The following is a 25,091-nucleotide window of genomic DNA, read 5'->3' as shown; positions in this document are numbered from 1 at the left end:
TAAAGTACAAGTATCTCAGAATAAGAGTTATTTGAGTAAATGTTCTTACTGCATAATAACCACATGTTATGCTTATAAATTAAACTCCTGTGTTGGACTAAGATCTGCAATATATAATTGTTTTCTATATGCATTTCTGTTGCAAATATAAGGTTTAGTTTAGACTATTATTACTATCGTTATTTGCACAGATTGATGCAATACTTTAATGAAGTTTTAAATGAGTTTGTAAAGTCTTGAGGGAACTTTACAAACAGCTTGTTCTTCTCTGGTTTTTGTAAAAAAAAAAAAAAAAAAAAAGCTATTTAAAGAGCCACTGCTTATATCTGCACAGATGTTAAACCAGACCAAAGATAACGTCAGTATTACTTTCTTGTAACAAAGTTAACTACCACCGGGACTGTTTCTTCTAGCTGTTGCAGTAGCCTGTAAAAACTTTTTTTCAAAAACTTTCTTTTTTTCCCCTTTTCTTTTTTTGCCCTCTGTCCTAGGTCGCAGCTGACAGGGCGAAGGGAGGGCCGGGTGGGCAGAACAATGGGAGTGCGGTGCAGGGATTGTGGGAGAGAATCTAGGCTGGAGCCACAGTGTCTGGAGCGCCCCTCCACTCCCCTCATCCAGCTTTTGTTCAGCTGCAAAAGCTATCAGCACTTCCTACTGACACCAACAATAACTCCACACAGCTGGGCCCTTTTTAGCCTGTTTACAGCACATCAAGGCAAGGGGAGAGAGAAGACAGAGGGAAGAGGCAGAGGAGGGGAAAGAAAAGTGAAACATATTAGCTCCTGATTTTAACTGACAGAATGGCAATGGCCTCACCCAGCTCCCCTTCCCCCCTTCACAGAATTCATTTCCCAGAGGACTCTTTATATGTGAGCCTTATTATCACTTGGTATTTTATTTCTATGACAGGCTACTGTTTGTGTCAGTGCTGTTGCAACATCCTGCATCCATCAAACAGCAGAAAGGCAACACTTATCTTTTTTTTTTTTTTTTTTTTCAGAACGTTGTGTATCTTGGCTATATTTGTGCCAGCACACAAACTGTTTCTCAGTAGCGTTTTTCAGGATAAATTGTTCCATTTGGTGGACGGGAAACGTATTAGCTAATACGCCCTCTTTATCACTACAGCAAATAGATCTACAAAAGCACACTACAGGAAGCCACCAGAGGAAAAGTTGGTGCAGGAATTCATTCAGAGGAAATAGGACATTCCAGTAATGCTTTCACACTTGTGCTGCTGTTATTATTGCTACGGGGACAATATGTAGTGCTCGTACTACTTCCTGAAACATGAAAGTGACCAAAACCACAACAGTGGCGGATGAGAGTAAATGGTTTCTTAGACAGAGGATTTTACTTCAGTATGATTATTGAGATATACTGTTGAAAAGAAATGGGGAGGAATTTGATTATGAGAAGAGAGCACCACATGGAAGTTTTCAACAATTTTTACTCTCTCTCTCTCTCTCACACACACACACACACACACACACACACACATAGGCCATCTCCTTGCAGCTGTGGGATTAGTTTCCAGTTTCCAGTCAGGCTCTTCCTGTTTGCTTGATAATGATCACACCTGTGTGCAGGTGTGTGGAGAGGCTCATATGGGAGTGGGAGGGGTGTGTGTGTGTGTGTGGTGTCAGATACAAAAACTTTTACCACACCACAATGTCACATCTTTACGCGGCTGAGTGATGATTGACTGGTGGCTCATCAGTCAGGTACAACCGGAGGAAGTTTGTGCTGAATGTGAGATTTTGTAATACTGTGTGTCAGTGCTTCTGTGGGCGTGTATTATGTATGTTTCCGCCTTGATTCCTGCAGTTGCTGGTGTGCCCTGGCGTGGCCTGGCACCTCCCTGGGCAGCCAAGCCTCTGTAATGACTGAGGACCCGTGGTTGGGAGTCACTTCCTGTGGGAGTCCTGGTTCAGAGATGTGTCATCAGCAGTGCAGACCGGCTGGAGCCTCGCCGCCTGTTGGGTGTTTTTTTTCCTGTGTGCAGGCAGTAGACTGAGTGGGTGGATGGATGCCCTTCCCTGAGAGCCAGGGGCAGGTTACAGGAGTGCTATCTCCATCTGATAGCTGGTGTGTGGCAAAGCCTCAGAGATCCTTGAAGCCCAACAGGTGTCCTCTGCTCTGCGTCCTTGGCCCAGGAGGACGGCTGCTTGCTTTCCCTCACCCTAGCAGGGACAGCTTGGTCTCTATCTCTTTCTCTCACTTGTGTACATGTGTATGTGTGGGTGCATTCACCGGACCCAAAGCTTACCCCTCCTTTACACCCCTGTGGCCATCTCCCTCCGCCTGGTTCCCACACACACTATCAAAGCCCTTTAATGGCTTCTAATTAGCTCCCCATCTGCTGGTGACAGCGCACTGGTGGCATGCTAAAGCACCCATTGAGAGCATAGGCATTGTGCTCTGGAATACTTTCCACTCCAGTGGCAATTGCCTGGAGAGAGAGCTTTAGTTGGGGTTGTGGGGGGTGCTGGGGTGGGGCCGGGTGAGAAGGAGGAGGAGGAGGAGGGGATGCTGGGTAGTGTTCTCTACGGTCAGGGGCTTGGGGGAGGGCAGGGGTGGAGGGATACACAATGGGAGACAGTGTTACGGCTTGTTGCAAATCTAATAACGCCAGAGTCCCTTTTCCGTTTGCTGGTCATCACCCCCCCACACCGCCAGCAACTTTTTCACAACGCCACCTCACCCCCTCCCACCACCTCTTTCACTTTAGCAACAGTTTGCCGCTGACATCACACGGTGGACGGTGGAGTGAGTTAACACTGACTTCGCACTGAGGCCACGGTGAAACTGGCAACACAACCTGATGAGGTTCTCCATTGTTCTGAAGAGCCCAATGGCTATAGCTCCCCTGAACAATAGACGCACCTCTATAGAAACTGTAAATGTAGCCTAATGAGGCCTCTTCATTAGCAGAACCTGTCTATGTGTGAATGCTGCCTGTTTGTCAGATCCTATAAGGCCCTCTCCTTTGCAGGACTTCCAGCAGGGACCAGGTCCACTGGTAGCAGAAGGGGGGACCAGCTGTTCTCAGCTGGTAGCCAGAAGATGCCTATGGGGGACAGGCCTGATTGCTGCTGGCCAGCTGCCCCCTGCTGTAGGAGGGAGATGGAGAACAAACAAATAACTGCTGCTTCTGCCTCTGGGAAACCATCAGATCAGCTCCAGTATCGTAGACAGGCAGACTGAGAACGACAATGGAGCTAGTCAGATAAGGCTGTCCCTTTTTATTGACATTTATGGATATATATGCATACTGTATACTTAATTAAGGCATTTAGGTGACTTATCTAGAGTAACAAGTAAAATTATTAAAAGGTCAAAGGTCAGCAACAGATTACCCTGATAATATTTCTGTGATTTTGTTAAACCACTAGGAAGATTAATACAATTAAGATCTGTAAAAAAAAATGGGGTTTAAAAATGTATTCTATATTTAAAAATACATATGTTTACCACACAGGAATATATTCCCTTGATCGAGTGCTAATAGGAAACTGAACAAACGTATTCTAGATAGGAACTTATTCTGGTGTTGTTGAGATTCCATGGCAACTGAATGCACCACTTTGAAATGACAAGACTCTATGTAAAGCCACGTATTTGTGTCTGTGTGTGTGTGAGACGAATGGTCTGTCACCTGACCTCTCCCTCCATCCCACACACACACGCACACACACACACACACACACACACACACACACACACACACACACACACACATACACACAAACTCGCACATCCCCACAGCTGCACAGAGGCGTCCAGTCAGCACGGCCAGGGGACATGGGAGCCAAAGCCCAAAGATGGAGCATGGACAGTGGCAGCTGGGGAGCTGACAAAGCCCCATTCAGAGGGCCCAGGCCTGGGGACAATGGCTGGGCCAGGCTGAGCCCTCTCCTCCACTCTTCCACCCAAAGATTAATACTTCAGATGGGCTTCCCGGTGGCAGGCAGGGCTAAAAGGAGAGCCCTCCTGTTTGTCACTGGGCATTGTGCGAGTCGCCTGAGAACCAACCTCTTGGATGGGCTTGACAAATGAGAGCCGCCATTGACAGTGAACAGATTGGGCCTGCCACTTTTGTTTTGATTGTGGAGCGGGTATAATCAAGTTATTTGGGCCTTGGGGAGTTTTTGTTTCTCTCTCCTGATGCTCTTGACACTAAAGTCCCACCTTAACAGTCTCTGCTGGCTCAGCTGTGATCTTAGCCTGCTCAAGTTTCCTCTCTTGTTTGTTGTTTCTATTTATCAAAGCTGTATGGAGGGCGCAACTGCAAGAGGAAGTTAATTTACTTGGGTGTGGGAATCTGCCTATCTATTCATGTGCCCCACAGAAGGTAGTGCAGGTGCAACAGGTGTAGGTGTGTGTATTCTTGTCACAGTCAATAGGGCTACAGAGCAGCGTTATTGTAATGTTTTCTATGCAGATGTCCCCTGTACACCTGACCTGAATAATGTGTTAAAAGAGGCAGTAGCTCGGGTGTACCCCACCCCCCACCGCCCTCCCGCCACACACACACACCGTCCCTACCCTTTTTCTCTGTAACCCGGTGAGTGCAGCGCAGGTGTTTAGCCCCCAGCAAGGCAGCATTTCAGGTTAAACTGTAGGAACGCTGCCCCGCCTTAACACCGGGAACTGGAAGTGGCCGCAGAGTACACAGCGTCACACCTGCACACCTGTGCTCCCACTGTGTGTGTGTGTGTGTTTTGCTACTGTGATCACATCACATGATTTCTCAACAGGAAATATTCTACCACAGAATCTTGTCAGAGAAGAAAACACACCTTGAGTCAGCAAAGCAGTATGCAAATATCCGTTCAAAATCTGAGGCTAAATAAAACTGACCTAAAATTTATTTTTTCCTCACCACCCGGTCTTTGACTGATAAAGCAACAAGTGAGAATTAAATATTTGTTTTTATGTGCTGTGGCTACGGTAAGGGAGGTCTGGGGCCATCTGCTCGGTCTGTCCCTGTGTTATTGCTGTGCATCGACCAGCCATTCTCACGATAAAGGAATGTGCCCTTCTTGTAAACATCTATCGTCCCCCCACAAGTGCCAGAAGCTTCACTCCATTTCCCCGGTCACTCCCATCCCTCGTCTCACGCCCGAGTGTCCCTTCATCCACCCAGTCCCCATCAACCTCTCATCTAAACCCCCTGGGTGCTTCTACTGCCAGTCTCCCAGTCCCTTCAGCTGCCCAGGAAAGTTCCTCCCCTGGTTCCCACGTAGAATTGAGAGACACACAGCGAAGACAAGCGCCCTGCTTTTCACCCAGGGCCCACTTCCAGGAATCTGCTTGTGTGAAACTTCGATGCAGCAGAAGGTGCCCTACTTTTAAACTTCATTCTTCTCCCTGGGATTGTTTCAGGGGGTTTAACAAAAGGGGAAAGAGCCTGTGTGCGGGTCAGAAGGGGTGTGTGCGTATGTGCATCTAGGTTATACTCGTGTGCACGTGTTTGCGTGCGCGCCTGTGTTTATGCGACAGTGTGTATGTGTGTGTGCACGTGAGGGGAGGGCTGGAGGATTATAAAGAGGAAGTGAATGGGAAGTACACACTCAGTGACAAAATAAGAGGGAGACATTCCTTTGCTGCCCCTCCCCTCCTCCTCCCTGCTCCCTCTTTCTCTCCTCTCCCTCCGCTGTGGCAGGGCCCTGGGAAAATCAAACAGGTGGTTTGGGCCTGGCAGGAAAGCTGGCTGGGCCCGGGGTGGGCAGTCCTACAGGCTGCTGGGGGCTATCAAAAGCTCTTAGGCCCAGCTTTAGGCCAGCACTCTGAATGGCCCCGGGCTTCATTATCATGTGAATTCTGGGAACTGCCCCGGGCCCCCAGTAACACCAGTGAGCTGCCCATATGGCGTTCGCTTGGCAACTAGGGAGACCCAGCAACCCCCCCGCTCCCTTCCTGTGCTACTCCTCCATTCCAACACTCCTGATATCAAAGGAGGACAAGGAGGAGAGGGAGGCAGAGGCCCAGAGCCCCCTCCTCCCCCCCCCCAGCCTCGGCCCTCTCCTGGGGGGGCTGGACCACACAGAGCAGTACTGGACAGTCCTTAGGGACCCTGGATAACACCGCTGCCCTACAGGGCACTACAGCTAGCTCGGCCCCGGGTGGATTTATCCATTGAATTAGCATTAAAGACACATTCTAAAGCTGTCAATTTAGTATCAGAGGCTAAAGCTGCAACAGATAAAGATGTTGGCAGCCTCTCCACTTCATGAGGGTGCTCCTAATCAGCTGCCCTCCTCCCCTCGTCTCATTTCTTGTATTTTCATGGATGAATTCTTTCTGGATGATCACTATTAAAGTCCGGTCATACCAGAGACTGGCACAGCAAAATTCATTCACATGTATTTGCACAATATGCGGTTTTAGAAGCTGTGAAGAAGTGATGTAGTGGCTACTCGCAGGGCTAGTTGGTAAGCTATTGTAGCTGCCTAGCTCATGAAAATGCCATACAAATAAGTCTTGGACTTTATCATTCTATCGCTGACAATGTCTGATATGTGTTTTAAAATATAATGCAATGTTGCCAATAAACCTAAGATGCAACCTAAACCTGGTGAGCTAACTGTGAGCTAAACATGCTAGGGCTAGTCAGTCACAATAGCTCTCTCAGAGAAAATTGCTTATTTCTATTTTGTTTGTGCTGGTTATTTTCCCCGACACTTCAATCCATAAAGAGTTACTGAAGGGAAATAAAAGCTCTTCTAACTAGCAAGCTTGAGAGTTAGCAAGTTGTTAGCCTGGTTGCTCACAGGACAATATAGTTCAACTCCTGTCTCATAATTGTCAGCAAACCATTTCTCTTTTGTGGAGCGGTTTATAATCCAACAGATGAGAGTTAAATAAAAGCAAATGTGCAACACAGCTGATAACCTACGATAGCTTCCTCCATTTCTAACTCTCCAGCTGTGTTCCCTCAAAGGTCAGCACTGTCAAAATGACTTGTGACAGCACAAATTTGTTTGTCAAAATAAACCAAAGTTGAACTCAGCCTGAAAGATTTGTGTGGATTTACTTTGCCCGTGTGAGTGAATCCACTGATCATATTAACTGATTTCCCCTGCTAAATTTCAGCATTTTAAATGCTGTGTGTGACCAGGCCATCAGTGAACCATAGCAGCCAAACTGCTTACAATAAAATGTCTTTTCATTACTATCTATGATGCATCCACAAGCAGATGCTGTACATGTACGGTCCCGAAGCAGCCCCCCGTAAGCATTCCAGTTATATTAGCAGTGAGATAGAAATCCAAATGAGAGCCATCTGAGATAAATAACCTTGTGAGTCATCTGATTTTCCTGGATGAGGATGAGGACACTTCTACAGAGGAGATGTCACTTAACAACAGAGAAGGAATGCTGCTCCGGCTGCTGCAGTTGGACGGCCACCTGCATTATAGTGCGGCGGGGGTAGGAGGAGGAGGAGGAGGAAGTGTGTGAGCGATGTGTGTTATATATGCCACATGATCTCATGCTGATGAAGAGAAGTTGGATGGCTCCAGCATTGTTCATTGTGATTACTGAGGTGCGTGCGTGTGTGTGTGTGTGTGTGTGCGTGTGTGCGTGTATTTATATGGAAGGGTGTGTGTGTGCACGTGTGTGAGTTACTTATGTAGCATATGTGGATGATCTAGTCAGCTTACTTCACCGCTTGCACCTGTGATAGAGAAGGCGAGGTATGGAAAACAGAAGAGAGCAAAACAGGGTGGGAGGGAGGGAGGGAGGAGTGTGTGTATGTGTGTGTGTGTGAGAGAGAGAGAGAGAGGGAGAGAGAGAGAGGTAGAAACTGAGAGAACTGAAAGTGTGATCTGACTTCTGAGGAACTCTACTGGTGATTCATGCTGTTACACATGGAGCGATTCACTCCCTCTGCAGCTGTGCGGGCCACATGCGCAATATGATTTCACAACATCTTCCCTGTCCTTGGAAATTCCTTTTTTTCATGCAGCCCTCTCACCCCCTTAACTCCTGTCAGTGTGCTGGCGGTGTTATCCTGACAGAGAGGCAGGTGCACTCAGACTTAGTCATTCCTCTCTTCCCCGAATGGCTCTGTGCTTCACTGAGGTTTTAGTTCACTAAAAGGGCTTGACCAGAAATCCCTGTCAGAGTCATATGTTTATCATACAGTAGGCTTCACAGTACTGCTGGTGAAAGTGTTGTTGTTATCGCTCAGCTCATCACTGATGTCAAACAGCCAGCTGGGAGGAGAACAGAGATCTCTCAGCCTGAAAAACTCGAGTGACTCAGCATTTCTAGGTTTCGGTCCCTGCTTTTTGCCCTGTAGTTTGTGTTTGTTTTTCTTTACAGTATCACTCTCTTTCTAGGATTCGATCCACTCTATGTCCAGTTGTGACCCAGGGGAGCGTCTGGGATCCCACCCAGGATGATGTATGTGTGTTGGGGCTGTGATTCATCCCACAGCTGCCCCCCTGACCGGCTGCAGCTCTGCAGCAACATAGCCAGCTGAATGTTCAGACCACTCTGTTTACAACAAACCCAAGCTCATAGCAGCAATAGAAAATAAAACTGCTTTCACACTTGGAAGCCGCAGTAGTGTCATATTTAATTATCCAGGTAACGTGACTGTTCCAGATAGATTAGGCTGTGATTGCATGAGACTTGGCATCTGCGAGGCTTGATGTTTGTTGTCATTGCATGGTAACATCAAACATCATATTAAAGCACATAAAAACGAACATTGCTGCTTTTGATTTGAGAAATTTAACTAGTGTTTTTACCAGAAAATCAACTCTGGTTCCTTTGACCACCTGACACCAACACTGAAAACTGCTACAACAACAGGTCGTGGTGTGTATGTATGAATGGGGCTAAACACTAAACCATGACCTGTCATATAGCTGATTGTCATAGACCACCAAATAGAAATGAATGTGGGTTAAAGACCCTGGCTTTTCCACATCTGAAAAAAGGAGGATAAATGTGTGATTAGTACTGAGCTGTGAGTGGCTACAAAGTACAGTGCATGAAAAAATAGTGGTGATAATGGAGCCTGTGATTAGAATTGTTATTCTTGCCTTGTTGCCCTTTTACATAATTTATGACCATTTTTATTACAAAAAATAGAAGAGACAAAAAGACAACAGATAAAAACAAGAGACAAAACTTTGGACATTAAGATACTTGAATATTTACAAATGTTGAAATACTCATTGCTCTCAGCAATGAGTATCATGTATTACATTAGGGGTTACAACCCAACATAATACACATGTTAAGTCATGTTAAGTCATGACTAGGACTGGGTATCCAATGTCAGTACTTTAGACTGAATTGTCTGTCTGAGTGCTGGAAGCTAACATTGAATATCTGGTCATTGTAATCTTGTTTGTATTTTCATTAATCAGATAGTTCTTGATTTAAAATAACATTTTAGACACTTTACTGTACTAATTTTGACTGGTATTCTTACTGGAACTTTTCATACTTATATAATCATGGAGCTTGTAGTAAATACATGGCACATGGATGTGGATGAGTATTTGAAAACCTGTTTCATATATTATACGCCCGTTACAAACACTTCTGGTGATTCAACAGCATCACACACTAACAATAACAACTGGATTTTTTTTTCTCTCCTAAAAAAATATTGTTCAGCACACTGACAGGACTGTTGAATAGGAACAAGTGAAGACAGAAGACGACAGGCAGCTTTGGAAAAACTGAAAAAATAACAGAAACTATTGCTCACGTTGACAAACAAGGAACACAGAGACAACCCGTAGGAACTGCCAAAAGAAAGTTGCGTCTTTAGACATGACATGTTCATACCAGCTGTGGATGAAGCTTCTTCTGGGCAACTATTGGACCAGATCAGGTCAGACAAGGTTTTACATGTCAAATATCTTTACTGCAGTGCTGTAGCCTCATGCTAGTGCCACCTCTTGGTTCCATCAGCTATCTTTAACAATGAATACTGGCCTTCAATGAATATAACCTGTTTGATATAGATGTGTAGCTTGTGTTAAGAGCTATATTCATTGTTTCATCAGGCATTTCAATTCCTAATCCCCCTCTCCACCCACCCACACACACACACACATACACATCTCTTATCCCTCTTCGCGCCAAAAGAGCCAGCAGGAGAAACTGAAAGAAAAGAGAATGGGCCTTCGAATGGCAAGGAATGAGAGTTGAGTTGAGGAACAAGTGAGTGAGTTAGAGAATGAGAAAATGAGAGGGAGAGACAGCATGGATTCTTTTCTTTGGGGCCTTAAAGACATGTTTCCCTCAGATGTTGGCTCTTCTTCAGATGCTAATGGTTCACTCTTATTCCCAAGCTGGGCCTTAGCATAACAATGCAGTGGAAGTGAAAGAGCTAAACCTCTGCTTTCTTTAAGAAGCCAAAGCTGGGCTTTTCTTGTGGACTAATGCCCCTCTCTCTCTTTGTGCTCCCACTGAAAGGCCTGTGGAACGCAAAGGCAAGGTGATCACAGAGTTTACTTGAAAATGAGACTGAAACAACACATGGACCCGGGCTAAAATTGCAATGGTGAAGTCATTGAAAGCCAGGAGAAATGACCAAATATAGAGTACTGAGTTAGCTGGCCCCAAGCCAGAGTACTCACTCTCTTGAGTATGATGACAGCAGTCATTTTGAATATTATCAGCTTTTGCTTTTAAAGCTGTGCTGAATTATGTCTGTTGGATGAATCCAACCCAAATGTTATGACTGTGTGTCCCGTGCTGACTCCAAGACGCCAGAGTCCCATCTGAAAAGCAGTTGCAAGCCTGAAGGGTTTTTGGATGAACTGCGGTCTGACCTTAACGGGGCCCTAGCAGATACTGTAGTAAGGCCCTGATAGCCTCTGATAGCAAACAGAGAACATATGGTTTTCTGCTTTATCATTTATCAGGGAAGAATGAACAGGATCATTGGTAAAGGACATGCAGAAGGACATGGAGATACTGTACAGGTCACATTGGCTCCGCCCAGACATGATGACTTCAACTTATCCATGTTTGTGTGAAGTCAAATTGTTCCTTCTTATTACATATCATTCAATTTTCTGCCTTTTTGCGAAAGTGGTTCTTAGAAATTTGGAGAGTTCTCAAAGGGCACATTTTGAGATGTGGTTTCAAGGCTGGCAGGCATTTTACGACTACATGTTTATGACATAGACGATCATAAAAATATTGTATGCTGAAAATATAAGTTACTTCACAGGGAATTTACAGTTTTAAAGGAGAAGTTTGCCGTTTTAAACAATTAATAGTCTTATGGAAATATGATAAAAGATAAGATAAATTCTATTGATTACATGCAGGGAAAGTGACACAGTAGCAAATGGAAGTACATAAAAGATAAGAGAAATAAACCTGACAAACTAGAATACCATATACAGTAGAAGGAGAAACAGTAACAGTAATACATACGCAAGCTAAAACATTAATAGTAACTAGAAAAGTTTATAGCGATTCAACATAAGAGTCGGGATGAAATGGAAATAAAAGAAATGTTTAGAGGACAAATGACGGCACAGTAACTGATACACTGTAAGTTAAAAGGCATCAGCACTTAAAGTGACGTGCGAACTCTAAAAAATCCAAATGAGGCTTCATCTGTTGTCCCTCAGGCCTCACGATGACAATAGTTGACTAAGTACCCCCCAATTACCAGGTTTCAACCCATTAACACCTCTGATGTTTTCCCTCTTTCTCTCTGTCCTTGGAGCTCTCCTTCACTCCCCCCTCTCCCTTTATGCAGATGAGCACTCAGTCCAGGTGCAACACAGAGGAAGTTAGCACCTCCTCAACACAGCAACACACTCTATTTACATGCAAAACGCTGGGCTTAGTCAGTAAATGTGTGAACACAGGTGTGTGTGTGTGAATGGGACGTGGTGGGGTGATGTTGAGCCACTAATCTGTTTGTCCTGACATACTCTGTGTTTGTTCTGATACTGTTGAATCGCTGTATTGTGTAAGTTGATGCTTTGTGGAAACACATTTCAGTTTTGTGTTGTAGCAGAAGGATAGAACCAGCTAAGGGCTGAAAATATGCCTCTTACAAACACAAGCCTGCATTTACTTGTGCTGAATTGAGCTTTTTGTGCTCTTTCATTTGTATATGTGTGTGTAGGTTGAGAGGAAGTTGGTGGTGGCACCCAATGTCATTTGAAGCGGAGCGCCTGGCGCCGCGGCATCGGGCACATCACTCCCTGGTGCCAGGCTCATTTTTATAAGCACTCACTAAATGACACACAGCTGGCGGCATGGAGACAGTTGTCAGTGCCGTCACTACGCCCTAATCTGTCTCTCCCTCTATGTCTTTCCGTCTCTTTTCCTTCTCTCTCACACTCTGGTGTTCAGCTGGGCTGCCTCCCTTCCTCCTCCCTCCCTTCAGGGTCCAGACTTCGTGGAGCCGAAGCTGCAAAAAGTCACTTCCTGGAGCTGGTGCTTACTTCCTTTTCTTTTTGTGGGACTTCCTGTCCTGCCTCTGTGATCAGGCCGGTCAGAGCTGACTCTCTGGGAGAGACTTCCTGATGCACAGACAGCTGGGGAGATAATTCTCTCTTTCTGCTTTTGTCAGGATTTTTTTTTCTTTCTCTCTTTCTGTGTCTCCAGAGGTCTCTCTTTTCCCCCTGTAATGTTTTTCCATTTACTCTGCTAAGCTGCAGGTTTATTTTGATACAATGCAAAGCGAATCTGATCCCCCAGAGATAGATCATCTTCTAAGAGAGCAGACCTATGAAGGCCGGCATCACAGGAAAATGAGCCTAACAGATATCGTACAGCCTAACGATATCAGACTGAGACACAAAGCGCAGTTCATACCTGCTGATCTGGAGAGAATATTGTGCAATATCGCACCAGGCTGTCCCATCCATTAGGACTGATGTTCACCTCATCCAGCACCTCACCCTCCCCTCTGGCTGCAAGTGGAGGAATGTAGTGGGTGTGGGTGTGTGGACCCTGGTAGCGAGCAGAGACTGGCTCTAGTCGGTACGCCAAGCCCAAGAGCAGGCTCCTGTGATGGGGCAGGCAGGACAGAGCACAGACAGCCTGCAAGGAGGAGGCCTCAGTGGGTGAGCAAACACAGGCCTGCACAGAGAAACAGGGAGCAATAGAGAAAAGAAGCACGAGGAGTCAAACGTAGGAGAAAATATAGTTTGATTTTAGACGCCTCTGTGTCTGAGCTCTTGGTGTACCCCGTCCTGCAACACATCACTCACCATCAATGAATGTTATTTTATCACTGAAACATTTTTATCTCATTGTTTGCTAAAGTAGAGCAAATAAACTTCCTGGCATCCACTTCTTTTTTACCAGCATATGGTCACCTTATGCTGCTTCCTCTCTGCATGTCCATCTGGCCACCTGGTCCACTGGTGACAGCAGGGTGGCAGATCCAGGGTCAGGCCACAGGAGAGAGGGCAGCGGGGAGCCGGACTAGCCTGGGGATGGAGGGTAGGATCCCGGTGTGCTGGCCAACCTAGCCTGAAGAGAGGCTACGGGCCGATGAGAGCCAGAATGCCACCTCAACGTCCCCCCGCACAAAACTGCGAGAGTCTCCTTTGAACCGGTGGGATGTGGCTCACACATGGGCTCCTCACAGACAGAACACGTTGTGTGTCAGCAGGCTCTACGCTTTGTGTGACTGACAAATGGGTTTAGTGTGTTGCTCCTCTGTTTGCACGGCTGCTCTCATATGTTTGAGGTGCTCTGAGGGGAACGACCTGGCGGGGGCAATAAATAGTTGGACTGGATAACTAGTGTTGTTTCACCTGAACACTCAATCTGTAGTCAAACAAGCCCAAGGGATACCTATTGAAGTCCTGTACCGCCAAGGGTTTATATTGCCTCTACACAGATAGTATCAAGGTGTCTAGAATCTGAACTATGCAAACAGAGCTAAAAACAGACAAGTGATACTGAACAAGTGAAGGTGCCTTGCAGAGATGGCAGTGTTTTGTAGCAACTTTTGGCAGTTACACTTTTCTTGCTCAACAAAAACAACAGCAGGGGTGATACAATCTCATTCTCAATCCATCATAATTAAGGCTATGTAGTTTTTGGGACTCATCCTCAGGGATGGGGGGAAGGAGGGAGGGAGAGCTGACTGCCCAGGACAAGGCCTGTGCTCCGGGCATGTTCTGACGGGATCCCCCTGCTCCGCCTGTGCGCTGGCCCCGGTCTGCCTGGCTCGGCCCGGCTAGCTGTTCTGCTGAGTGACAGGAGAACACGGCGGCCTCTCCACACGTCCTCCACTTCCTGAGCTACTGCTGGGCTCGGCAGCCCTCGGGAGCTCCGCATGGCAGCAGGCTAAGTACACACACACTGGAAGAGCTGACATCTGAAACAGCAAATGCTGCAACAGTTTGTTTGTCGTCTCTTCAAACTGCATGGTGAAAGATCGTGTGCATTGTATCCATGGCCCATCTCATCACACTGGAGCATCTGCCCCGTATAAGAATATCCAGCAGCCACATGCAACACAAATAAACTTTTTAAATTTGATTTCAATAAACTACGCAACAACACTTGTGAATTTCTGTTTGTTGAGAAATTCTTTGACACAGCATGAGGAAATAAATTGCTTTCTCGAGAAAATGTGGCGTTTCTTGAAATAATATAAATTATTACCAGCTGGCCTAATTATCTCAAAAACAAAAACAGCAAAGAATGCATCATATAACTCACTTTTCACTAACTTTTCAGCTGGGAAAACGAATGTGTCAACAAATGTGCTCTAATATATGATACATTTATCACAACAAAGAGATACAATTTGATTATCTGCTATGCAAGGCTTTAATTTTTTTTCCTTCCAAAGAAAATAGAAACTTGCTTGATAATTCCATAAAATAATCTAATCATGAATTCAGACACTTCCAAGGTATTAACCAGCTTAACCCAGAATCTATTGGAGTATGTTTTTTTCATATAAAAGGAGATGCTTTAGGAGAGCTCAGGGATGAATGTGTAATGAGCTCGAAATAACCTAAAGCCCTTTTTTTTCTCTCTTTTTCTCTTTTCTGTGTCCTCCCTCCCTCCTCCCCTCCCTGTCCTTTTTTTCTCCTCTTTTGGGAAACATGCCTTTCCCAGCTGCACAGCCCCCACAGCGCGAGGCCAGGCCAGGAGCACAGCTGGCCAGACTTGGTGGAGCCAGTCGACAGGCGCATGGAGCGCAGCCCGCCCAGGGCCCGCTTCCTCCGCAAACATGCCCAGGTGTGGGGCCTCCGAGCTGGGCTTCTGATCTCCACCAAACAGCACTGTGTGTGTGTGTGTGTGTGTGAGTGTGTGTGTGTGTGTGTGTGTATGTGTGTGTGTAGGGAGGGACGATGGGATGAGGGATCAAGAAGGCAAAAAGGGGGAGGAGGAGGGGGGTGGAGTGTGGGGGGGTGTCATGGTGTAGAGGGGGGTGTCCCTGCTGAAGCTGTGTCAACATTGTGTGTTAATGTGTGTGAGTATGTGCATCTGTATCTGCATGTGTTTGTGTTTTCGGGAAGTGAGGGTCACCCCCGGGGAGACAGTGGGCAACAACAATTACTGCAGCATTGTAGCTAAATTGTGTCTGAATTGTTCGTCCCTGCCCACAACCAGCCGCTGCCAGGAGAGAAAAAGCTTAGAGTGGCTACGTAATTACTGTGCAGTGGCTCATTTGAAAGATGCAACACTGGTTGTTAGCATATAATAGAAAATAAATGATCACCTGCAGGATGAGTACACACTCATGCAGAGTTTAGAGGGGCTGTTTGAAGAACGCAATTCAGTACAGATTAGTGATTACCTCCCACATGTAGATTATATCTGACTACTTTCTGTTAACTCAAGATTTCTGCTGTACACGTTGAGCTGTGGTCTTAACACACTTAAACAAAAACACACTCCTGAACGTATCCAGCTCAGGCCACAGAGCTCGCCTGAGTAACTCTCCCATAAATCACTTCATAAATCATTGCACAAATGTACAGCTAAACGATTTCAGATTGCTTCGTAACAGTGACATTACCTGTGGTTGATTTGATATTTAACCCCCCCTCCTCCCCTTTCCCTCACTCCCCTGTTTTTTACTGTGTAACATCTGATGGTGACCTCACACTGGCCTGGTTGTCATCCAATTCAAGCATTTAACATTATAACCAGATTCTAACACACTTTTAAACACATTCAGGCCCTTGAATGCATGCATGCACACACACACACACACACACACACACACACATACACACACACTGGAACAACTTCCACACGCTGCACCAGATGAAACTTAGTGTAACAGGAGGCGTATGAGCTGGGGTCAGATCAGATAAGGCGAGGCCAGACAGCCTCAGATAAGCTCTTTGAACGGCTCTATCTGCAGCGTCAGGGAGACGTTCTCCCCTCCAGCCGTTTCACATGATGACTGCTGGCCAGGCGGCTGCTGCTGGCCTGGTTGTGGCCTAGCCCTGCTACTAATTAACTGGGAGAGCCCAGGGCCCTCTGACTGACTGCCTTGTCTCTTGCAATCCCCCCCACTCAGGATTGCTCATGCATGCATGCTAACAGACACTCACGCAAGCACACACATAGACACACAAACTCCTGTCTGTTGTGGACCCCAGGAGGATCTTGGATGGTGTAGGTGGCCCTCTTGTGGTACAAAACAGAGGCTGTTGAGTATTATTAGAGATTCCCATCTCATGTGTTCCTCTTGGTTTTTGAATCTTTCCTTTTCTCTGTAAACTCTAAAAAGTAAAGAGTAAAAGGTCACATTCAGACTCAAACATAGATAGTGCTACATGTTGACACTGCTTACAAGGGCTGCAACTGATAATTATTTTCATTATTAATTGTTTTCAATATTAATTCTCTTGATTAATCAAATAATTATTTTGACTTGTTTTCACCAAAGTTTTGATGACAACTTCAAATAGCTTCTTTTGTCTGACTAACAGTCTGAAACCCAGTAACAGTTACATAACCAGATAAAAGCTGCCAATTCTCACTTTTAAGAAACTAGAGACAGCATGTTTGGCTTTTTTCTTTTTCTTTTCTTTTTTTTTTAAGCCCTACGAGTGGCATGGCTCTAGAGATGGCAGCATTGGTCTGTCTATTTGTCCACCACTTTGGTCCAGAGTGAAATATCTAAACTATTAGATGGATTAGCATACAGTTGTGTACAAACATTCATTGTTTGACAATAAATGACACTGATAAATCATGAAGACTTTGGTGATCATTTGATCATTTCTCCAATACCTCAATTTATGACCAAATACCTGCAAAACAAAGGACTTTTTATCATCCTCCGTACTGTGTTCAGTGCTAAATAGCAAACGTTAGCATAGCAACACACTGAACTAACATGGTGAACATTGTAAAAACATTACACCTGCTAAACATGAGCATGTTAGCATTTAGCTCAAAGCACCGCTGTGCCTAAAGTGCAGCCTCACAGCCGTTAGCATGACTGTGGACTCTTAGCATTGTTGCTTGATAAATGACTGGAACAATTATTTCATTCTTTGAATTGAGGATTAATTTTCTATCAATTAATCTACTAATCGTTCCAGCACTCCTAACTCATAAACATTTATTTCTCTTTATCTCTAGCTATCTGTTTCATCATGTCAAGGGATTTATAAATCTCACACTAATCCTATTGTTGAGTCTTGTACACTTCATTGTCTAATGTAAGCTTCTGATGACAGTCCAGTCGGAGGTCTGCACTGTGTTTTAGCAGTGCTCCCCTCCCACAGTGCAGAGGTTAAAGCCCAGTTAACCTCATATGTCCAGGAGAATTCCAGAGGCTGTCAGCTGTTTTATCCTGCAGCGTCCCATCGAAGGTCTGGGCCTTCATGCTGGGATATCTCCCTCTGTCTCTCTGTGACAAGGAACAACACAATCAACGTGTTTGAACAACCACAAAGTGCACACATACACACACACACTCACAGATAGATACAGGAGGAGGCTGTGTGATCGCTGCTGCAACTGGAATCTAACAGGTACAGTATGTTTAGGAGGATCAGCTGGGATTTGTGAGAGTATGTGTGAGTGTGAATAGGCGTCTTTGTGTGTTTCATTTGCTGTGTTTGTGTCTACTGGTTAGACTAAAAATGGTGGCTTGCTCACCTGTTCACACACACACAGTGGACAGAAGGGAAAGCAGCCTCTTTTCACAGGGCCACAGTCACGGCTGAGTGTACACACACACACACACACACACACACACACAGCACAACACCCTGACCTCCACATTTTTTCCCTGCGCTCACCTGTTTGTTCAGAGGATGTCTGCAGCCTGATCAACTTAAACACAGCTCCAATGTTTCCACGCTACCTGTTTGAACAGCTGAGTGAAGCGTTGACTTTAGCACTTTGCACAATAGCACGGGATTGGTTTGGAGACACACAGTCCTCCTCCTCCTCCTCCTCCTCCTCCTCCTCTGCTCCTCCAGCTCGTGTGGACTTGGATGTGTTAAACGCTGCCCGGTGACCCACTGAAAGACGTTTTTTTTTCTCCACTTTTAAAATAGCTTACTCTGGTCTGATGGAGTACAATAAGAAATCTGGTTTTAAGTGCATGTTTGTGGTCTGCATTGCTTACTATATATGGGCCGGGCCTCCTAGTCCAACATCTAATTATGTGTTGAGCGCTGATGGGAAAGGATTACACACACACACACACACACACACACGCTCACATCCAGCAGGAATCTGTAATTGTGTGAATGTGCTCTGTGGATGTTGGAGTTGATGTGAAGTATGGGAAGCAGTGTGCTATTGAAGGAATGCCCTGGTGCCAGTGAGACTAGGGAGAAGAGCGACAGACGAGCTGTGGTGGAGCTAAATGAGGAGAGACGGCAGCGTTTATGACACCAAGCAGCATTCCTCTCTGATCTATAGGCAGCTGCACCCTGATGGGCACCATCTGCACTTGGAAGAACACCTACACATGCGTGCAAACATGCACATAGAGAAAAAAAAAAAACAAGAGGCAGAAAAGGTGTATACGGAAAAGCGTGGTAACACTTAAAACTTGGAGACCATTCTATCTCACATAGGCAGTGAGGGAGACTATTACAGGCGGAACGCGGCACAGCGGGCTCATCGGCGTCCGTCTGTCGCTGGCTGGCCCATTTAGGGGGTCCGGGCGGAGGGGTTTTGTGGCTGCGGTGCTGCCTGAGGCCTGGCTGGGCTGATTTACAGGCGGCGTGGGGACATGTGCCGGGGATACTCCCAGAGCAGCCTGGTGGGGGCCAAAACAGCCACACTGCTGCTGCCTGCACATCTGGAGTCTAGACTGAGTGGCTCTGCCGAGCGCCTCACTCCCTCCCTTCTTCCCTCTCCACATCCACATCCATCCATCCATCCCTCTGCCTCAGCTGCTGTCCCCCCCCCCCCTCCTCCCACCTTCATCCACTGTTTGTGTAGCTGCCTGGGCTCAATTGAAATTTAAGATCAGCTCTCACTTTTTCCTCTCTCCCACTCACGTTCCTTCACCCTTGTCTCTCTCTTTCTCTTCTCTCCCCTTCTTGCCTAGCCTCCAACACATCTGATGAAGGACGAAACAGTCAGAAAAAAATTAGTGCGTGTCATTGAGCGCATGTGGAAGACATCATAGAGGGGATTGTTATTCCTCCCCCTCTGAAAGCCCGAGCCTAAGTGTTCACAGGGGGACCCTCCAGTGATCTTTCAAGGAATTGAGGATCAGGCTCCTGAGCCAAAGAGCGGTCATATAAACATATTGGCTTTGACATACATAATAAACAGCAGTGCGATAAACATGATACCTTGCATACTCACACACACAGCCTTGTTTCAGTGGTGGCTCCTGTTGGTTGTCGGCAGGACAAATGTTCCTTGTTCTGCTGAAGACCTTGTAAAGATGAAGGCTGCTGTCCGTTCTGACACTCACTGCTCTTTGTCCTCTGTTCCTTTACAACCTACACAAACACACACATCTTTTCCTACTATCCACTTTCACCATCTTTCTCACACAAACATATATATACACATAATTATGCTGATGCTGTTTTTTCTTATCCCAGAATGTGTAAACAGAGACATATGTGTTATCTCTCATTACACCAACATGATGGATGAAGTTTCATAAGATAAATATGTTTTGGTAGGTTGGATGCTCTTGGGAGGCAGTTAGGACCTCTACTTTCTAGCTGAGACATGAATTGTTATGCAAATGATGTGAGTGTGTGAGTGTGAGTGTGTGTGTGTGTGTGTGTGTGTGTGTGTGTATGTGTGTGTGAATTTTGGCTGTTTAAAATGTTATAACTGCTTCTCCAGTAAACAGCATGCGTCAGGGTTTCCCCTCAGTATATGAGTACTATCACAATAGAGCCTCCCTTTAAACAGTGGAAAGTTGTAGCAGAAACAAACCCTGTCAGTTGATCCAGAGAGGCCGGGAGGCGTCATGAACGTCAATGTAATTTACTGCGGACAAACAGGGACCTCTCTTTTTTTCCATGTAGTCTGATTTCCTCTCGCAGTAATGAACATGAGTTTTTTCTTTTTTATTGCCGTGTTCACCCTATCGCATTCACACCGTGTCATACACTGCGGAATAAATGGCTGCGTTCAGCTCTCTGGTGTTAAACAGGTCGTAAAAGGCGGCTACGCGATACTCTCCAACAAGGCCTGAACCTGTGCGGCTGCTCGCCTGACTGTCGCCTGCCTGCCGCCCCCTCCCCTCAAATGGAACAAATTATCCAGCTACTTGGGTAAAACAAGGTAATATTCATTTTAGAAAGAAGTCAAGAGAAAAAGAAAGAAAGGAAAGAAAACATCTGGATAGCACTAGTTGGTGTTTGCCTTCTCTGGAAGCCATTAGAACAAACAGTGTTCCTAGTTTCAATGGTCTTCTCTCACTCTCACGTTTCACTCTGGTTGAACCTCGCACATCCTCTCACCACCTGTATCAGCTCTGGTTCCCACCCTTGTTTTCTGTCGCAGCAAAGGAAGAACAGATATGGAGGGTTAGAGAAGGGAGAAAGACACCAGATACAACAGAGGGAGGGAGTTGGTTTGAAAGACAAAGAGAACAAGTAGTCCCAAGTGCCAGAGGTGACCTCAGCTCTTCAGATTACAGGTGCAAACTGTCCACACGGCTCTCACCTGCACCGAGGCCGCAGGTCTTAAGTATCACACATGACAAAGGTCGAGGCAACAGGTTTTCCCCGCTGTGCTGCTCTGTGAGAGTAACACAGCTCAAAAGTTCTCCACAATTGCTTCAAGTGTTAAGGTGACCCTGGTTGATGTGAGGACAAAAGGTGCTCTCTACTGATGTCCTAAAATAACTTTTATTGGTCCCTGACTAAAGCTAAAACACTTTATTCAGTGGAGAATCCTCAAGACATTGTTTGACCTTTCCAAACAATACAGCAGTGGTCTAAACGCTGCTGACGCATCTATTTTTTGTCCATTGACAGCCACAGATAGACTTTAATGCCAAGAGATTTACCGTAAACCAGACTGAGAGGCATTTGGATGGATTTTGTTATTTCAAGGCTAAGTGCTGAATCATATTGTCCAAGTGAGACCCATATATTGCACAATGAAATGTGTGTGCACTTGTTTTCTGCCCATGAGTCTGCAGAGCTGAAGAAAGTTTCTGGTCCTGTCATTGCACAATTAGCCACCGGCTGGTTGGCTAGGACTGTGCGCCGTTGGTGTGTGTTGAGACCCGCAGATTGGCACAACATTGTGTGTGAATCATCAGGCTTACTGGGGCAACAGTACTGTCAACACAGGCCTGCCCAACGCCCCACTGGGAGAGGCTCAACAGCAGTGGTGGTGCAGCCGGATTGGTATTAGCCGTGTTTGTGTTCAGAGAGTTAGGCAAACACAGGCTTAACGTGTTATCCAGCAGCTTAGAATAAACTCTGCCTGGTGATAGTCAGGTATAAAGAAAAGCAAGAAGACTGCTGCAGTAGATGAGAAGTGTTGTGTATATGATTTGACAGCTGATAAAGTGGTGATAAAGTTATGAAGTGAGGTGTGAAGAAAAGCAATTACACAGCAACAGAGGGTGAGAATTGCTGTGTGTATCATCTGCCTGGTTTGATAATTGTTGATGCTTCTTTAACACTCAAAACCTGATGTTTCCACCACTCACCCTAAATTTCCTCTTTAAGTGAGACATCTTGCTTAATTCAATACATAATCTGGTATGACCAGTGGCTTATGATGACTAATGTTAGCAAACATTAACACAGTAAGGCCAGGATCCTCCTAGTGGCACTGGCAGCCTATGGCACCTCAATAACAGCCTGTGGCACCTCAGTGGCAGCTTGTGGCACCTCAGTGGCAGCCTGTGGCACTCTGTCGGCAGTTGAAAGACTCGCTGTCAACTAGAGTTGGCACTGGATTGGATCAGCTGGAGGGACGATTTGTGAAACTCTTGCAAGATTTGTTGTTGTGTTGCTTCATTGTGCGCATAACACTAACCGCACTCATGATAGTTTAGCCCTCCAGCTGATCCAACTAGGGTGGGGCCAAATTTCCTGGTTCATGACGGGTCAGCAGCCGTAAGTCTGTTTTAGGATGGTTGCTGAGCAACCACATTCTACTTTTTTGTTTTTCATTCATTTTATGACAAGGAGGTCAAGATTTCACCCGTTTGGAAATAAAAAGGAACAAAATAGACTATTTACTAATCCTCCGTTTTATTATTGTAAGAGTGAAATTGTGTTATGTAAACACAATTTCGTAAACACAGGTTTAAACATAATTGACTAAACACAGGTTTAGTAAGATGTAGGCTACTTAATAAATAAAAAATAAAACTTAAAAAAGTTGGCTACTTGGTTGTTTTCACAAACTTGTTAGTTTTTCATTTTTTCATCTTTTTTTACACTTTTTCGTGACATCTAATGCCAAGCACACACTACATGACTTTCAAAGTCGTCAGATCGCTGTACTGTTCACACTACACAACTTTCTGTCTTGTAATCAGGAATCATGAAGTCGTTGTGTTTTGCACACTACAAGACTGATTGGTGAATGGGGGTCACACATTACAAGATCTTTCAGCAGGAGGAATCCCAGACGAGTCTGTGTGATCTCCAAACTATGTTTTGTCACAAAAACATATGTGAGAAGTGACAAGGGAAATGTTTCCCGTCACCTGCACTCTAATTGACTGTAGCTCATTGCCGCCCTCAGTCAAAACAGTTTTCACACTACAGGATTTTGACTCCCCGACAGGTCCAGATATTAAGCCTGCTTGATATCTTTCCGGTGTCTACAATGCATCAGCGAGTCTCTTGGATCACGTCTTTGAACAGTTCACGCATTGCGATCGAGTGCCAATCGAATGCCAATTTGCCTCTGATCTGGGGATTCTGTCGGCGATCTCCAAAAACTGTCGGCAAGTGGAAAATCAGGGCCATAATGGTGTAGTGTGAACTCTGCATAAGCAGCAGCAACTGACACTGACATAGTTCAGTGGTGTAATTATTAAAATATTAAAGGTGCAGTGTTGAGAATTTAGTGGCATCTAGCAGAATGGACTTGGCAGATATGGGATATAATATTCATAAGTATGTTTAATTAGTGTATAATCACCTGAAAATAAGAATCGTTGTGTTTTCGTTATCTTACAATGAGCCCTTTATATCTACATAGGGAGCAGGTCCTCTTCCTCGCCATTTTGCACCACCATGTTTCTATGGTAGCCCAAATTTCTCATTTTATTTCAAAACAGGCGAAACCATAACCTCCTTGGCAGAAGTAATTACATAAAATGAATGAAAAACAATACAGTAGAACATGGTTGCCCAAGAACCAACTTACCAGCTGAGGCCAGAGGGGGCGCTGTTCAGCAAAGGTTACATAGAGGTGCTTTAATGTTAAACTTTTTCACGCTGTTTGACAACATAACATTATATTCTGTAACTTCATGTTCCAGCACTTCAGTGAGACCAAACATATCAGTCATTACTGGGTGAAAAATTCAAATCCAAGGTAATTTTTTTAATGACTGCACTCTTACATCAAATGGAAAAGTCTACTAGTGTTGTATATTATTCTAGATACATACGCTGTGACTGGCATCTAACAGTGAGAGTAGAATTTTAAATAAAAATCAATGGGTTTGAACAGTGCTTTAAATCAATACTGTAGGGTTACAAAGTTAAGTTTAAACTATAATGTGGGGAGCTAGATGAAAATGAAAGTGTAGCGTCAGTGGTCATGCCCTGTCAGGTAGAACTAGACCAGAACCATCTAGGTGACAGGTGTCAGAAGATATGTTATTATAGCACTCACTCAAACGGATCATATCAAAATAAAGATCATTGTTTCAGAGTCATTATGTGCATGTGTGTGTGTGTGTCTGTGTGTGCGTGTGTGGTGGTATCTGCCAAACCAGTTAGTCTCAGTGACTGTGTAAAGTGCTTTACTGTGCATCAGCTCCAGTTGTAAACTGCTCCAGTGTGTTAACCTGGTTTGTAACAAACTGCCTTAAGAGGGTTTTTTACGGCTGTGTTATGACGTCCCGAATGGTCTGCTGTCTGCAGGTGGCACTTAACCTTTTACTCAACTTCTCCTCTCTCCAACTGTATCTCTCTCTTGCTTTCACACTCATGGTTGGTGTCATCTTACCTTTGATACACTTGATTCAACATGTGAACCATAACAATCCATCTATCCATCTACTGTATGTGTCATCCATCATCCAGCTATTGTTGCCATCAGTGATCTCACTTTGACTGTGACATTGCACCGAACCATTGCCAAGACATACTTGTCAAGCTCACAGTAATACCTGTAATAACAGCTTTATGGAGACTCACAACAACAATTCTAAGAGACATATTTAAACAGATTATGGGATCCTCTCCCTGGGTGTAGTAGGCTGATGTTTCATCTGCAAAGGCTCTACAATCACCCTGAGAAAACACACAAACACAAAGAGTGAAGCTGTCATTTGGTTTTCATGGTTTCTGTTTTTTTTTGTAGGACTAAAAATAGGACTGTTAGGGTAGAGCTTGTAGTTTGGATGAGATACTATTCATGTGTATGAGGCCTCGCTTCGAGGAGCTCTGTGCCTCTGGGAAATAATGAAATCTAAACACAGACTCGGGGAGAAGTGATCCACA

This window comes from Thunnus maccoyii, chromosome 3 (genome assembly GCF_910596095.1).
Source record: "Thunnus maccoyii chromosome 3, fThuMac1.1, whole genome shotgun sequence".
Taxonomy (NCBI): Eukaryota; Metazoa; Chordata; class Actinopteri; order Scombriformes; family Scombridae; genus Thunnus; species Thunnus maccoyii.
This window is presented reverse-complemented; position numbering follows the sequence as displayed.